Below are 16,934 nucleotides of genomic sequence, written 5' to 3'. Positions count from 1 at the left end.
GTGTCAGTAACCTCTGACTTAGAAGTACTGAGCACATTTGCTATCTTCCAGAAACTTGCAATCTGGTTATAAAGATCAGGCTAACACATATGAAAATAAAAGCAATATAGGGCATTTATAAGTAGGTGTTAAAGAGTATGACACAAAAAATAAAGGTTTATTGATTCACTGATTATTTATTAAATGCTGTGCACAGGCAGGCACTAAGCCGAGTACTGAGGATACAACAGTGACCCTAACCAGGTCCTTGTTCTTGAGAAGTTCACAGTCTTGTGATAGAGCAGGTACCAGTGGACAGGAAAAACAACGCAGAGAAATCAATGCTACAGTAGGGATTACCATTGGGGGCTACAGGGGCTCGCAGGAGGGGCATATGGCCTAGTTTCAAGAGGTCAGAAAAGGATTATCAGAAAAAGTAAAATCTGAAGGGCAAAGAGTTAAGTGTCCTTTTTTTTTTTTTTTTTTTGGCTGCGTTGGGTCTTCGTTGCTGCACTCAGGCTTTTTCTAGTTGTGGTGAGCAGGGGCTACTCTTTGTTGCGGTGCGCGGGCTTCTCATTGCAGTGGCTTTTCTTGTTGCAGAGCACGGGCTCTAGGTACACGGGCTTCAGTAGTTGCAGCACGTGGGCTTTAGAGCACTGGCTCAGTAGTTGTGGCGCACGGGCTTAGTTGCTCCTCATCATGTGGGATCTTCCCGGACCCAGGATCAAACCCGTGTTCCCTGCCTTGGCAGGTGGATTCTTAACCACTGCACCACCAGGGAAGTCCGGAGTTAGTGTTCTTGGCAGGTCAGACGATGTGCAGAAGGCTGGCAGTGGAGGCTGTCACCGTGGCTAGTGGAGCTTTCAGGGTGGTGATTAAAGTGAGGCCAAGAAACAAACGCATGAAGCCAAAGAGGGGAACACTTGCTGACCAGGTTACGGAGGTCCCTGAATGTGGACTTATCCTGAAGGCCATGCAGATCTAGTAAAGAGTCAGACTGTTGTCTTAGTGAGTTGAGTCAGGCCACAGTGTGGAGGATTAGAGGAAGCCAAGTCAGAGCCAGAAGACCGCAAGGAGACAGCTGCAGTGATCTAGGTGAGAGAACAGTGGGCCTGGATCCAGAATTAGGTCAGGTCACCTGGGTTTGAATCCTGCTCTGCCACTTAGTAGCTGTGTGACCTCATGCAAGTTACTTAACCACCCTGTGTCTCTGTTTCCTAATCTGAAATTGGAGATGATAATAAAATTTACCTTAGAGGCTTGTTGTGAGGATTAAAACACTTAGAACACACCTGTCCAGCTCATAGTCTGTGCTCCGTAAATGTAGGCAGTGAGGCTGAGGAGAGGCAACGCACTGATGAAGAAGAGTGAGCAGGACTCTGTGACCGAGGGGGTGTCGGGAACAAGCAGAAAGACCTAAGGAGGCTGGCTTTGGTGTGGGAGCTCGTCAGGTGGTGGTGCCACTCGCTGAGATCAGGAGCCGGAAGAAAAGCAGGCTGGGGGAAGGCTGAGAAAATGTGGCCAAAGGTGCGTAACTGGCAACCAGGAGAGTGTGGGTTCGGGAAGCTGTTTCAGGAAGGAGGGAGGGGCCCACATCGCTAAATGCTGCCAGAAGGGTCAAGTAAGAGAAGAGCTAAAAAGAATACACTGGGGACTTCCCTGGTGGTCCTGTGGCTAAGACTTCCCTGGTGGTCCAGTGGCTAAGACTCCATGCTCCCAATGCAGGGGGCCCCGGTTCGATCCCTGGTCAGGGAACTAGATCCCACATGCTGCAACTAAGAGTTCGCATGCTGCAACTAAATATTCCCCCATGCCGCAACGAAGATCCTGCGTGCCACATCTAAGACCAGGCGCAGCCAAATAAATAAATGAATAAGTAATTTTTAAAAAAAGAAGAAGAAGAAGAATACATTGGTTGTAGCAGCAAGAAGGCCATTGGTGACTTTGTCAGGAAGGATTTGGGAGCTTGGGGGCTGGGGCTAAATTAATGGATTATGGAAGGAAAAGGAGATGATGAAGGGAGATGTGAGAACAGACAGCTCCTTCAGGAAGTTGAGTGAGGAGGACCTGGGGTGGCTGGAAGGGTCATGGGCAAGGCAGACACTGGACCCAGTGAACTGTCAGGTGGGTTTCCAAGTGGTGGTGCATCCATTGTGTCAGTAGCCGTGCCAAGGAGGTTTAGAAGGGGAGCTGATTTGGGGATGTGTCATGGGCCTGGCCTCTGTGGTTTTGAATTTGACATGGGGGCAAGGGGTGTGTGTGGAAGTGCCCAGCAAGCAGTTTGACATGGGACCCGTGTTGGCCAACTAGACAGGAAAACCTGAGTAGGACCCAGGTGAGGGGGGATGAGCTAGGAAACTACTAGAACAAAGGCAGGCTGGCAAGAAGGCACAAAGGAGCTTTGGGTGCAGCCTTAGAATTCATGAGCATGGTGAGGGTGTGTGAACTCCATGAGGCCAGGTGCTGGAGGTAAGGAACCAGGCCTCAAATCCAGACTTCAGAGCTTATCAAGAGCATTCGCCGTAAACAGGGGAGGTCAGAGGTGGAGCCCAGGAGCTGTAAGCTGTCAGGGAGAGGGAGCGGGAAAGGAAAGGCCTGGGTTTGGAGCTGGAGCCATTGACCTTGGCCAGTTGCTAGGCATAGTCTAGGCAGTCATATGGAGTGATGGGCTCTGTGGGCTGACTTTAGGGAGGCAGCGCTTTTGCCGTAATCTTTGCTGTGTCTTCAAAATGTAAAAACATTCATCTGTGTATTTCAGGTGTGCCAAGCCCTGATCGTGGTGTTTACCATGAATTACTTTTAATTTATATGTGATTGTAGTTAGCATTACAATATGTAAATCAGGTGTTTATCTGTTAAATCTATCCTGGATGTGGGAATAACAAGGTAGCTGGGAAAATATCAAAATTCAAAAGGTGGGGCACTTCCCTGGTGGTCCAGTGGCTAAGACTCCACGCTCCCAATGCAGAGGGCCCAGGTTTGCTTTCTGGTCAGGGAACTGGATCCCGCATGCTGCAACTAAAGATCACGCATGCCGCAGTTAAGCCCCGGTGCAGCCAAATAAATAAATTTTTTTTTTTTTACATCTTTATTGGAGTATAATTGCTTTACAATGGTGTGCTAGTTTCTGCTTTATAACAAAGTGAATCGGTTATACATATACATATGTTCCCATATCTCTTCCCTCTTGCGTCTCCCTCCCTCCCACCCTCCCTATCCCACCCCTCTAGGTGGTCACAAAGCACCAAGCTGATCTCCCTGTGCTATGCGGCTGCTTCCCACTAGCTATCTATTTTACGTTTGGTAGTGTATATATGTCCATGCCACTCTCTCGCTTTGTCACAGCTTACCCTTCCCCCTCCCCATATCCTCAAGTCCATTCTCTAGTAGGTCTGTGTCTTTATTCCTGTCTTAACCCCTAGGTTCTTCATGACATTTTTTTTTCTTAAATTCCATATATATGTGTTAGCATACGGTATTTGTCTTTCTCTTTCTGACTTACTTCACTCTGTATGACAGACTCTAGGTCCATCCACCTCATTACAAATAGCTCAATTTCGTTTCTTTTTATGGCTGAGTAATATTCCATTGTATATATGTGCCACATCTTCTTTATCCATTCATCCAATGATGGACACTTAGGTTGTTTCCATCTCCTGTCTATTGTAAATAGAGCTGCAATGAACATTTTGGTACTGACTCTTTCTGAATTATGGTTTTCTCAGGGTATATGCCCAGTAGTGGGATTGCTGGGTCATATGGTAGTTCTATTTGTAGTTTTTTAAGGAACCTCCATACTGTTCTCCATAGTGGCTGTACCAATTTACATTCCCACCAGCAGTGCAAGAGTGTTCCCTTTTCTCCACACCCTCTCCTGCATTTATTGTTTCTAGATTTTTTGATGATGGCCATTCTGACTGGTGTGAGATGATATCTCATTGTAGTTTTGATTTGCATTTCTCTAATGATTAACGATGTTGAGCATTCTTTCATGTGTTTGTTGGCAATCTGTGTATCTTCTATGGAGAAATGTCTGTTTAGATCTTCTGCCCATTTTTGGATTGGGTTGTTTGTTCTTGTGTTATTGAGCTGCATGAGCTGGTTGTAAATTTTGGAGATTAATCCTTTGTCAGTTGCTTCATTTGCAAATATTTTCTCCCATTCTGACGGTTGTCTTTTGGTCTTGTTTATGGTTTCCTTTGCTGTGCAGAAGCTTTGAAGTTTCATTAGGTCCCATTTGTTTATTTTTGTTTTTATTTCCATTTCTCTAGGAGGTGGGTCAAAAAGGATCTTGCTGTGATTTATGTCATAGAGTGTTCTGCCTATGTTTTCCTCTAAGAGTTTCATAGTTTCTGGCCTTACATTTAGGTCTTTAATCCATTTTGAGCTTATTTTTGTGTATGGTGTTAGGGAGTGATCTAATAAGCCCCGGTGCACCCAAATAAATAAATATTTTTTTAAAAAGACAAAATGAAGATACTACATTTTAAAAAAAATTCAGGGCTTCCCTGGTGGCGCAGTGGTTGAGAGTCCGCCTGCCGATGCAGGAGACACGGGTTCGTGCCCCGGTCCGGGAAGATCCCACATGCCGCAGAGTGGCTGGGCCCGTGAGCCATGGCCGCTGAGCCTGCGCGTCCGGAGCCTGTGCTCCGCAACCAGAGGCCACAGCGGTGAGAGGCCCGCGTACCGCAAAAAAAAAAAAAAATTCAAGAGGTGGAACAATTTGAATCCTGGTATTTCACTCCACTGTTGCTGTTCATTCTCTCAGTCAGCAAACAGTTGTTGAGCATCTCCTGTGTCAGGGGCCGCTCTTCCTTTTACCCTCAGTTCCCTCCTTTCCCTCTCCCATTCTACACCATCATACACACTGTTCTCTTCACCCACCTTTTCCCACAGGTAACTCTATCCCATCTCCTCTTAAGAAATATCCTTTATAAAGAATTTTTATGTCCAGAAATATTAAAAAAAAAAGTTGTGATATATAATCTTCAGACTCTTACAGTAAAATGAACCAAGAAGAAGAAAAAATCCCAAACACGATCGTAGAGTGACTGTGGCTGGAAGGAAACGCAAGGATGAGGGGAATGAACATCTTACTACTGTGAAGCCCAGATAACAGAAACGTGCGTGTTAGGGGGGAGTCATAAGTGGACTCGGTTTGGCCCCATCATGGCAAGACCCTGACTTCAACAATAGGAGGTTAAGTACCAGCTTCAAACACTCAATGTGTTCTGTGAGTTTCCAGTGATATTTCTACCTGGCACTTTCTTCTACATTTACCTTAATGGCTCAGCTGGAACTCAGCCATCACCGCTTAATGTTCTTGAATTTTATGCAGTATTGGCAGCAGCTTCCTTATTGTCCTGATATTAGAAGTAGAAATTCCACCCAGTTGCAGCCAGGCTGTTGCTGCCCAGGCAGTGGAGGGGCATTTCCACTTTCTAGGAGCTTGTCCTTTTCAACACTGAGAGGCCTTTTGTCACCTTCACAAGTCATCAGATTTATGAGAAATCTTCCCATTCCCAGAGTGGCTCTGCCATCAGCCATTTTACTCTGCTATTTACTCTGACTTTCTTTTCTCTTGGCTATAGTAGGAAAATCTGCTCCAATAAATGTGACGTTGTTAATATATGTAAAGCATTTAGAAGAATGCTTCATATGTATTAAGAGCTATTATCATTAATATTATTGTTGTTACTGCCGCCATCTTGGATTAGAAGCTGAAGCCCAGCCGAGCCTCTGATTTTTCTCTGGTTATGCTGGGTGGTTTAAGAAAATCCAAATTATCTAGAAATGGGGTAGAAAATACTTGGTTTCCTCTCTATTTTGTGGCCATGGTCAACCCAAAGAGCCTTAAAAAGATCAAAGTATTATCACTGTAGTATATTTACTTGTTGGAGCTTTAACATCCGCTCTCTGGATTCCTGACTTGGCAGTGGGACGGATAACCCAGAAATCCCTGCATAGAATGATGCACAGCCATCCAGTGTTTACCAAACAGTAGGTCGATGTGGGACAGTAATAAACATCATAACTTACATTATTGAGCACTTTAGTATGTGCCAAGTAGTGTTCTAAGTGCTTTTATATATACTATTTCATCTATTCTTCATAAAAATCCTGTGTGTAGGACTATTATCCTCGTTTTATAAATGAAGAAACAATCATAAAGAGGTTAGGTAACTTGCCTAAAGCCACAAGATAAGTGGAAGAGCCAGGCTATGTACCCAGGCAGTCTGATCCCATAGCCTTTGCTAATAACCACCTCACTGTGCTGATAGGGAGAACCCTGGATCTGAGATGGTCCAGTTCTGATCTCAGCTCCTCAACTCCATCCTTTAACAAGTCTAATGATCTTGGGGAAGTTACTCAACCTTTCTGAACCTGTCTACTTATCTGTAAGATAGGGATGGTACACTATACTGGTGTTCAAGATGGAAGAGGAAATTTGTGCCTCCTTGGGGTCCTAGTCTGGGGTGGAGAAGAGGACTAACATGGGACCAAACCATTACAATATAATATAAGAAATGCCACTGTAGAGGAATGTACAGAGAAAGGAACATCTTCCGAGCTGGGGCAGGGCGAAGTCAGAGGAGCTTCAAGGTGCCAGTAATGTTTGTGTTTGGTATTGAAAGACAAGATGGGGGAGTTCCCTGGCAGTCCAGTGGTTAGGACTTGGCGCTGTCACTGCCAGGGGCTCGGGTTCTATCCCTGGTCAGGGAACTAGGATCCCGCAAGCTGCTCAGTGCGGCCAAAAAAAAAAATTTTTTTTTTCTTTTAAAAAAAAAGAAAGACAAGATGGGATTGAATGAGGTGGACAGAGGCAACAAGTTTCCAGGCAGAAGGAATAGCATGAGTACAGGTGCTGGAGCCTGGAAGAGCTTGGCAGTCTGTGTTCAGGTAACGGCTAGAGGATCGGTTTGCAGCTGGAGATTGAGGATGAGGTAGGAACTGATGGTGGCGAATACATTGCAGAGCGGGGCACACAAGCCTTCAAATGTCAGTATGTCCTGCGCCATCAAGACAGACACATTTTTTTTTTTTTTTTTGCGGTACGTGGGCCTCTCACTGTTGTGGCCTCTCCCGTTGCAGAGCACAGGCTCCGGACGCGCAGGCTCAGCGGCTATGGCTCACGGGCGCAGCCGCTCCGCAGCATGTGGGATCTTCCGGGACCGGGGCACGAAGTCGTGTCTCCTGCATCGGCAGACGGACTCTCAACCACTGCGCCACCTGGGAAGCCCCAAGACAGACACATTTAAAAACAAAACTTAATAATGAAATTAAGTAAATTTAACAATAAAAAAATGCTCTACTTTTTTAATTGAACTATAATTTAGGTACCATAAAATTCACCATTTTACAGTGTACAATTCGGCAGTTTTTAGTGTGTTCACAAGGTTGTACACCTCTCTCTAATTCCAGAACATCTTCATCACTCCAAAAAGAAGCCTACTACCTGCTGGCAGTCACCCACCCCACCCCCCATCCTCCCTGGTCCTCATCCTCCGGCAACCCCTGCTCTACTTTCTGTCTCTATGGATTTGCCTATTCTGGGCATTTCATATCAATCCCACGAAGTTTGACCTTTTGTTTCCGGCTTCTTTTACTAGGCATAATGTTTTCGAGATTCATCTATGTTGTAGAGTGTACCAGTGTTTCATTCCTTTTTACGGCTGAATAACCTCATTTTGCATGGTTATACCACATTCTGTTTATCCATTCATCAGTTGGTGGACATTTGGGTCGTTTCCACCTTTTGGCTGTTATGGATAATGCTGCTATGAACATTCATGTGCAGGTTTTTGTTTGATACCTGTTTTAAGTTCTTTGGGAGTGTATACCTGGGAGTGGAATTGTGGGTAACTCTGAGTTTAACCATTTGAGGAACCTATCAGACTGTTTCCACAGTGGCTGCACCTCTGCATCCCACGAGTTCCAACACGAGTTCCAACTTCTCCACATCCTTGCTAACACTTGTTATCCCCCCTCCCCTTTTTAAAATTATTGCCATTCTAGTGGGGAAAAGTGATATCTCATTGTGGTTTTGATTTGCATTTTCCTAATGACTAATGAAAAGATGTTGAACATCTTTTCATGTGCTTTTTGGCCATTTGTTTACCTTCTTTGGAGAAACATTTATTGCAGTCCTTTGCCCATTTTTTAATTGGTTTGTTTGTCTGTATTGTGATAGTTCTTTATATATTCTGGATAATAGACTTTTATCAGATATATGAGATATTTTCTTCCCATCTGTGAGTTGTGTTTTCACATTCTTGATAGTCCTTTGATGCACGAAAGTTTTTGATTTTGATGAAGTCTAGTTAATCTGTTTTTTCTTTGGTTGCTTGTGCTTTTGGTGTTATATTTTGTGGGGGGGTTTTTTTTTTTTTTGGTGTTATATTTTGCATGTGTATATCTAGCTGTCCCAGCACCATTTGTTGAAAGACTATCCTTTCCCCACTGAATGGTCTTGGTATCCCTGTCAAAAATCAAATGACCACCACAAAAAAAAAAAAAAATCAAATGACCATAGATGTATGAATTTATTTCTGGACTCTCAATTCTGTTCCAGTGATATATATGTTTATCATTATGCCAGCACCATATTATTTTTATTAATATAACTTTGTGAATGCTCTACTTTTATTACCCTAGATGTGCTTCTGATATGTAGTACATTTGTGTATTGTGATTAGTATTTTGTATTTTCATTTTTTTTTTTTTGGAGCATGTACTTCTGCGTGGATCATTTATATAATTAGTACCCTTGTCATTTAAAATAATTATGAGGTGTTTGTTTTATTGCCTTACTGTGCTGTGCTTGCTTTTTTTTTTTTTTTTTTTTCGGTACGCGGGCTTCTCATTGTTGTGGCCTCTCCCGTTGTGGAGCACAGGCTCCGGACGCGCAGGCTCCGGACGCGCAGGCTCAGCGGCCGTGGCTCACGGGCCCAGCTGCTCCGCGGCATGTGGGATCTTCCTGGACCGGGGCACGAACCCGTGTCCGCTGCATCGGCAGGCGGACTCTCAACCACTGCGCCACCAGGGAAGCCCTGTGCTTGCTTTTGTCAAACTCTTATGTCACCCTGTTTTCTGGGTTGGTTTTTACCCTTTTAGATAGCCTTGTTTGCACTGTTTTTTCTGGACCCAGACTCATTAGCTATCAAGCCTCACCCGCTGGATGTCAGGGAATGCTGGCTGAGTTTTTTAATTCATGCTCACAGAAACTTGGAGGACCACTCCCACCTGCCTCAGCCCAGACCCAGTACTTCCTGCCAGTTGTGAATTGAATTTCTGACCTCTTTCTTGAACCAGAGCTCTCCAGAGGTCAGGAGTGGCACCAGCCTTAGGATCTGCTGTATACTTTTTTGTAAATTACTATCCCTGAGATGTCATACTGCTGAGGAGACACATGGGAAAAAACTATCTTTTGAACTTCTCTCGTGCTGCCAAAACAAGCACCTACAAGTGCTGTTTCCATATGCAATATGTCCCTGTCTTTAGAAAGGAGGAGCTCCCAGAGAGAATGGGACTTGTTCAGGTTGCCCAGTGACCACACAGTGCTACTAGGAACAGAATTCATCCCTCACTCCCATGGATTCTCCTCTTGTCATCCTAACCAAACACTCCTTTCCTATTGGGCAACAGAAGATAGAATTTACATTTCAGTAGTCTCCCCAGGGGAGGTCTTGAGTTTCTTCTTCCCTGCTCTTGTGAATAACCAGGTAAGGAGACCCAGTGAAATGACTTGCACGCATTGTGCTGCTTTTTAACAGATCAAGATCATTGGCTCTGGCAGCAGACCTGTGAGAGGAGGGGCAGGAGAGAAAGTTCACAGCTTCAGGGTGTCCTGAGCTCTTTAGGCATTTTGGATGAGCAGAGATGCCCAGTTTTCTCCCATAACAAATAGGGTATCTTCTGTGAAACTTGGCTCTAGCGGTTATTGACCAATTTGTTGGTATATATAAACTTTTCCTATGGGAATTTTCAAACAGATGCAGAAGTCGAGAGGATAATGTAATGAATTACCAGGTACCTGTCACCCAGCTTGTGGAATTATCAATACATGGCCAATCGTGTTTCATCTCTACCCCCTTTCGCTCCCTCTCCCCACTGGATTATTTTGAACTAAAATTAGTATATTGATCAAGTTTTCAGTTTCTACTTATTCTTGAAGTGGTTTCCCTCAGATGTTAGGATGTGAGCTCTCATTTAGATTGGTTTTAGCAGCTTCATTGGGCCTGTCGTTCTCTCTCTGGCAGTGTTGTTGTACTGGCAGAATCACAGGAATTTTTTGGCCTCAAACTCTGTTCTTTTGTGCCTCCCACTCCCGGTGTCCTGGGAACCTGTCATGCCTCTTCCCTGTGTTCCCAGTGCCTGGACCTCCTCTCATCAGCTCTCCCAGGTCATCAACCCTTACGTTGGAGGCTAAGAATTTCTCTATATGAGGGTCTAGGCTGGCAGGTAGAAGGTGCTTAATAACGAGTTGTTGATGACTGACTGGATGTATTCTGTTTGGCTTTCCACTCACCTGAACCTCACACTCAGCTGTTTTAACAGTGCACTTGGTTCTGTGTATGTTAAATGAGGAGGAACTTACCTGAGCCTCGCCACTGCTTCTGTCCAGCTGCAGAGTCTGGATTTTCCTGGCTCCCCCTGCTGGCCACTCCTGGGCAGCTGCATACAGGTGCCTCTGGTGGCGTAAGACTGGAGCCAGAGCCAAGTTCTGCCAAGGGAAAGTAGAACATTGTTGTGAAGTGCCCGGGCTAGTCCAGGCAGGTCTCAGTAGGAGAAGAGCAGCTTGAGAACCGTTCTGGGAAGGGTAGCTTTCTGGGTAAGGGACAGGGAAGGTGGGCCACTGCCCACAAAGTCAGGAGGGCAGGGTTGAGGCCTCAGCACTGGAAGACCACATGGGCCCGTAAATGAGCTGGTCGTTGTGTGGGGATTGGGGCCTATACTGACAATAGAGATGGGCTCCTTCTCCCCTTAAGACAAAGCAGCCTGGGGTCAGACATGGTCACCAGGCAAGCAGAGGGGCTACAGAGTTTTATCTCAGCCTCCATGAAAATTGAGGCCAGGAGGGTGGTGAACGTAGGTGAGAGCATCCCCAGAGTTCATGGTCCCATGTGGGATACATGACCCCACCTCCTAGCTCTAAAGACAAGTAATGACTCTGTGGAACTCGGTGCATGTTTCTGTGTGGGCTCCTCCCTCCACTGTCTGTAAATATAATAAATTCCCCACATCTGTCCACCCCTTCCATCACATTTCTTGGTTATTTACATGTATTTGTCTTTTCCACAGCACAACTTCCCAGAAAGTGGGCTGTGGCAGAATGCATCTCGCCTGACTCCAGCCAGCTGCAGGTGTCTGGAAGAGGGTTGAAGATGGTCAGATGCTAAGGGCAGAGCCCCTCTTCTTCTCTCCACCCCCAAGCCGCAAGTGCCAGGGTAATTGCACGCTGAGCTGAACATGGAGAATAGGCTTTTGTTCCCTTTCAGGGTATAGCGTTTCCCCAATACACAAGGAAGGGAACCCAATCCAGAAGAACCCCAGGGCATGAAAATTGCCATTGGACTTGGGCAGGTATAACTATGAAGCAGTCCTTATAATGAACTGTTTGGAAGGAATTAATTTCTGTGCAGGGTGGTGGGGATGGAGCGGTGGACAGTGTACTGCATTCTAATGGGGGAAGGCAGACCATACACTTATATAAGTATATAGTATGTCAGGGGTGCTAGGTACTAAGAAGGAAAAAGAATCAGGGGAAAGGGATAAGGTAGGAGTACGTCGTTTTAAATTTGGTGGTCAGGGAGAACAGCCCTGCTGAAGTGAGGCAGCAAGCCTTGTGACTACCTGGAGAAAAAATATTCCAGGCAGGGGACAGCAAGTGCAGAGGCCCCGAGGCAGGCACGTGCTTGCTTGTGAGAGGAACAGCAAGGAGACCATTGTGTCTGGAGCCGGGCGAGGGAGGGAGGGTCAGAGAGAGAACCAGGGGCCAGGTCATGAGGGGCCTTGTACACTTCGGTGAGGGATTTGGATTCGCTCTGAGTGAGATGGAAAGCCGTCAGAGAGAAAGCCGTCAGATGGAGCCCAGAGTAACATGAACCAACTGATGTCTAAAAAGACTCACTCTGGCTGCTGAGACTGATCACGGGGAGGCAAAGGTGGGGAAGGGGGACCAACTGGAGGACAGAGAGAGGTGAGGTGGCCTGGATGGGGTAGTAGCAGAAGTGAAGGAGCACTTGACTTGCAGATACGGTTGAATGGACAGCCAGCAGGGCCTGCAGGTGGAATGAATGTTGGGTGTGAGAGGAGGAGAGAGCCCGGGCTGCCTGCAGAGGCCTGGCCTGTATCCCCAGGAGTACGTGCTACCCTTTACTGAGGTGAGGGGACTGGAGAACAGTAGGTCTGAGAGAAAATTCATCAGTTCTGTTTTTACGTTCTGCGAGTAAAGGTATCCACTTCAAATAACAGTAGATGTTTCAAAGAATAGGCTCCTCAAAGGAATAATAATAGCTAATGACATTTACATTGTGCTTTACAGTTGACAGTGTTCCCAGTCATGTTATCTTACTCTGTTTTCGCGTCACCCACATAAGGGAGTGCATTTTCTTTCCATTTTGCAGGTAAGAAAGCTGAGATTCAGAAGTGTTCTGCACAAGAGAGCCAATTTTTGGATGCTGCCACACAGAGAGAGACAACAGCCAGTCAGTCTTGAAGAGCAGCAGCCAACCAACAGAGAGATGGCCACTTCCCCATGGCCTCCCGGCCCCTGTCCACAGCCCCGCCTCAGACAGGAGCAGGGGGGATGTGGCAGAGGACAGACCGCCTTCCACCACCCTCCACTCAGGCCACCAGGGCCATGGCCACATCTAGCTTCCCTGGGAGTGGAGGCCGAGAGCTTTGAAGGAGAGCTTGACCTGGACATTTTTAAGTGAGTATTTTTATTTGTGTAAACATTTTAAATGAATCTGAAAAACCAGAAGGAGACTATTCTAATTTCTGAAAGTAGTTGAGAATCTATGGTGTCCGTCATTAAGCTACCCAGTGAGAAAAAGGGCTTAGACATGGTGTTACTAAGGGCAGCTATTGAAAGATATAAAAAAGGATTCACATTTATACAGGATGAGATACCCCAATAAACCAGTTGCAAGTGCATTTTCTTCCACTCTTTTTCCATGCATCTTTTTAACATTGTTCAGATCTTACCACCTAGGCAATTTTAGTTTCTCATAACCTGCTGTTTTCTCATAACCACTTTTAATATAAACATTTCCCTCTATGATATTGAACATTGTTGTAATCATTTTTAAGTGGCTGTATATTAACCAGCTATTTAGGCTGCTTTCACATTTTACGTACATCTTTGTGTCTTAAGCTCTTTAGTATCACTTTGTTAGATAGCTTCCTACAAGTAGAATTACTGGTTTAAAGGATATGAACATTTTTAGACTCTTGATAAATTCTAACAAATTATTTTCCAAAAAAGTTCTGCTATCAGTACAAGAAAGTAAGAGTGAGCCCCGGAGCCAAGATCTGCTGACTCTAAATCTCAGGCTTTTTATTCTGGGCTAGATATATGAACCTCGATTTTCTTATCTGTGAAATGGGGACGACTGCCCCAGTCACAGTCACGAGAATCAGAAAAACCGTGTGCTGAATAAATGGGGGGGAGTTACTATTTTAATGAGAGAAGATTTGTTATTTAAAGCTGGCTGCAGGGACTTCCCTGGTGGTGCGGTGGTTAAGAATCCACCTGCCAATGCAGGGGACATGGGTTCGAGTTCTGGTCCAGGAAGATCCCACATGCCACGGAGCAACTAAGCCCATGCACCACAACTACTGAGCCTGCGTTCTAGAGCCCACAAGCCACAGCTACTGAAGCCCATGTGCCTAGAGCCCATGCACCGCAATGAAGAGTAGCCCCTGCTCGCCACAACTAGAGAAAGCCCGCACGCAGCTACAAAGACCCAGCGCAGCCAAAAATAAAATTAATTAATTAATTTAAAAAAAAAAAAGCTGGCTGCAGTAGTCCTCTTAGGAAAATGTCTTTGTTCAGACATTGGAGCATGGTCTGCCCCGACCAGCTCTTCTTCACTGTCTGTTTGCTGGCTGGCTTTTTCTAGCAGCTCCTACACAGTCTGAAATGGCCCTTTTCTCCCTTGATGACATGAAGGCATTTGTCACTTTGTCAGCTGGTATTTGGACTTCAAGAGCAAGCTTGCCCACCTCTTCCCTTCTCTGAGCACCCCCCCCCAGTTTCCCCCACACCCATCCCTACATCTCCGAGTCCTAAGCATGCTCCAGGGTCCTGCTCTAATGCCACCACCTTCTCAGACCTTCTCCAAACCATCATAGCATTTACTTTCCCTCCCCTCTCATATCACGTTCTCTCTTGTGGTTCAGACATTTGTTTATGTGTATGTCCCATGTCCTGTCCTGCTTTGTGTGTTTAAGCTCCTTGAGAGCAGGAATTCAGTCCTTCCTGGCACAGTCGCCCACTCAGAACATCTGTCAGATAAATCAGCAGCTGCTAAGTGCCAAGCATTATTCTCGGTTTTGGGAATACAGAGACAAATTATCTTTGCACAAACCCCGTTTGCCGCGAAGCCTGGCCTCATATGGGGAGATAGATCCATAAAGCGTGATGTAAAAGTAATATGTGCAGAACAGGGAGCTGGCACAGAGGAGATGGCACACAGTGATGGGGCCCTGGGACCCACAGTCAGACAGTTCAGGATTCGGGTCTTAATTCTGCTACTGCACAGCTGTGTGACATGGGCAATTACTTGGCCTCTCTGGGCCTCAGTGAGATTAAACAGTACCTACTCCACAGAGTTCTTGATGTACATGAGGCCCCGGCACAGTTCGTGGTACAAAGCAATGATGTGAGGATGAAAGTTGCCTCCTCTTGGAGGGGGCGGGGAAAACTTTGTAGACAAGGGGCCACTTGAGCTGAATAAGATGAATAAGAGTTCTTCAGGGAGACAGGAGTTAAGGACTTTACAGGTGGAGGAAAGGACATGAAAAAGCAAATAGTTTATCATCATCCAGAGAAAAGCTTAAAAAAAAATAAACACAGGCCCTGCCACGTGTGGAGTTTGTGTTTCTCAATGTGGACACCAGGACATCCAGCAGGCTCAGGGCACAGATTCTGATTCGGAAGGGAAGAGAATCAGAAGAGAACGAATGCCCTTTAAGAAGGGAGAGGTGAGGACAGTCTTGCAGGTCCGTCCTCAGAGCCACAGGCCTTGGCCTCTGCCCAGTGTGGACTGGCCCCGGGTGGGGCACCAGGCTGAGTGCGGGGCACCAGGCTGAGTCCAGGCCACAGGCTTTCGCTGAAGCAAAAGTCAGTGATTTTCCTGTTGTGGCATCCACAGCGATACAAAGAGCTTTATTCAGAGGTGCCTACCTCCACACTGCCTTGTCTTCAAAAGAGTCTTGTTTTCTTAGGACAGATTCATCTCTTAGATGAATGTTTGGCGTTTCCTTTCACACGGTTTAGCGAGAGATGCAGGTCCAGATAGACATTCTGCCCCCCTCGCTCTCCCCAGTGAGCCTCAGGGTCCAACAGGCACCTCGGGAGATCCCAGAAGGGTCAGGCCGGTGGCCACAAAGAGAAGGGCAGAGGTGGGGTGTGTAAAGACTGGAGTCCTGGAGGCCTGCTGCCAGGTGCTGGGCAGCTGGCATGGTTACAGGAACTGGTGGGAACTGGCGGGGCTCTGAGGATAACTTTAGGGCGAGTCTGGCCTCACCACTCAACATAAGAGAGGGCACACCTGTGGAATTTCCTCCTGCAAGGCCCTCAAGAGAACTGAAATTCTGAGCTCACTGCCAAAACTGGCAGCTCTCACTTCACCCCTGGTGCCTCTGAGCACAAACCTTCAGGGAAAGCCAGGAAGAACGAGGGCAGACAAGAACAGGACTCAGTCACTGACCTCATTCCGCACTTCTCCCACTCCCACATCTGCCAGCTCCCCACCTACCCTCTTCCCTCTGTCCTGCCTTCTCTGCCCCTGAACCCAAAAGAGACATGAATGAAAACAAAATGACCAGAAAACTGGGCAGGCAGTTCTTGCTCTGGGCGCACTAGGCTCTCCTTTGTGTGGGCTCTGTAGTTCCTTAGAACGACCTGGTTTGGGGGACGTGGCATTGCACTCTGCAGGGATCAATGGATTGATCGGCAGACCAAGAAATCACAAGCTCTGGGTGTCGGATCCATTTTACTCACATAAACCGTGAGCTTATGTGCCATAGGCTGGGACCCGAATCTGGGGGAAATCTGAGCTCTGAAGCCAGGAGAGAGAGGCCCGCCCTGAGTAGCAGAAAGAGAAGCTGGTCTTGAGTGGTGGTTGGCAGACTCGGGCTGTACAGGAGCCAGCCTGCACCTGGTTTTGTACAGCCGATGAGCTTTATATTTTTAAATGGTTGGGAGAAAACTCAAAGGAAGAATATTTTGTAACACGTAAAAAGTATATGACATTCAAATTTCAGTGTCCATCAATGAAGGTTTGTTGGAACCGAGCTGTGTCTGTGCCTGGCTACTCCTGTACAGCAGAGTGGAACAGCTGTGACAGTGGCCACACGGCTCACAAAGCTGATGATGTTCACCCTCTAGCTCTTTACAGAAGTTTGCCTGTCCCTGCTCTTGTGCATTTTTGTGCGGGTGTAGTCTGGTGGAGGAGATAATAATGCGGGCAAACTAAAAGGGAGCTTTCTGAGTGTTTCCTAATTTGCTTTACAGGTACCAGCCTGTGTAATCCTCACAGCAGCTGTGAGAATAAGAGCTGCACCTGCCAGAGCACACCCGGTTAGAAAGAGGTGGTGCGGAGATCTGCACCCGCTGGCCATCTCTGGAGATCACCATGAGACAGGGCCCCTGGTGACCGCCCGGGGAAGGGGCAGGTGCAGCGCCGTGGAAGGTCGGAGGAGGGCAGAGGCAAAGAAGGCCATGG

The 16,934-nt window shown here is 46.6% G+C and overlaps 1 long non-coding RNA gene across 1 annotated transcript in view; it reads left to right on the top strand.

Annotated features, from left to right (window-relative positions):
* The window catches only part of LOC114898988, a 21,219-nt gene extending 4,285 nt beyond the window's left edge, over nt 1–16,934 (top strand). The window contains exons 2-4 of the long non-coding RNA XR_003794496.1: nt 11,281–11,426; nt 12,606–12,913; nt 16,724–16,934. This is a non-coding gene — a long non-coding RNA (uncharacterized LOC114898988). The remainder of the gene's footprint in view (nt 1–11,280; nt 11,427–12,605; nt 12,914–16,723) is intronic.

Source organism: Monodon monoceros, unplaced genomic scaffold (genome assembly GCF_005190385.1).
Source record: "Monodon monoceros isolate NGI ecotype Baffin Bay Population unplaced genomic scaffold, NGI_Narwhal_1 Super_Scaffold_1, whole genome shotgun sequence".
NCBI classification, from domain to species: Eukaryota; Metazoa; Chordata; class Mammalia; order Artiodactyla; family Monodontidae; genus Monodon; species Monodon monoceros.
The sequence above is the reverse complement of the archived record's forward strand: the minus strand, read 5'-3'. Positions and strand labels throughout refer to the sequence as shown.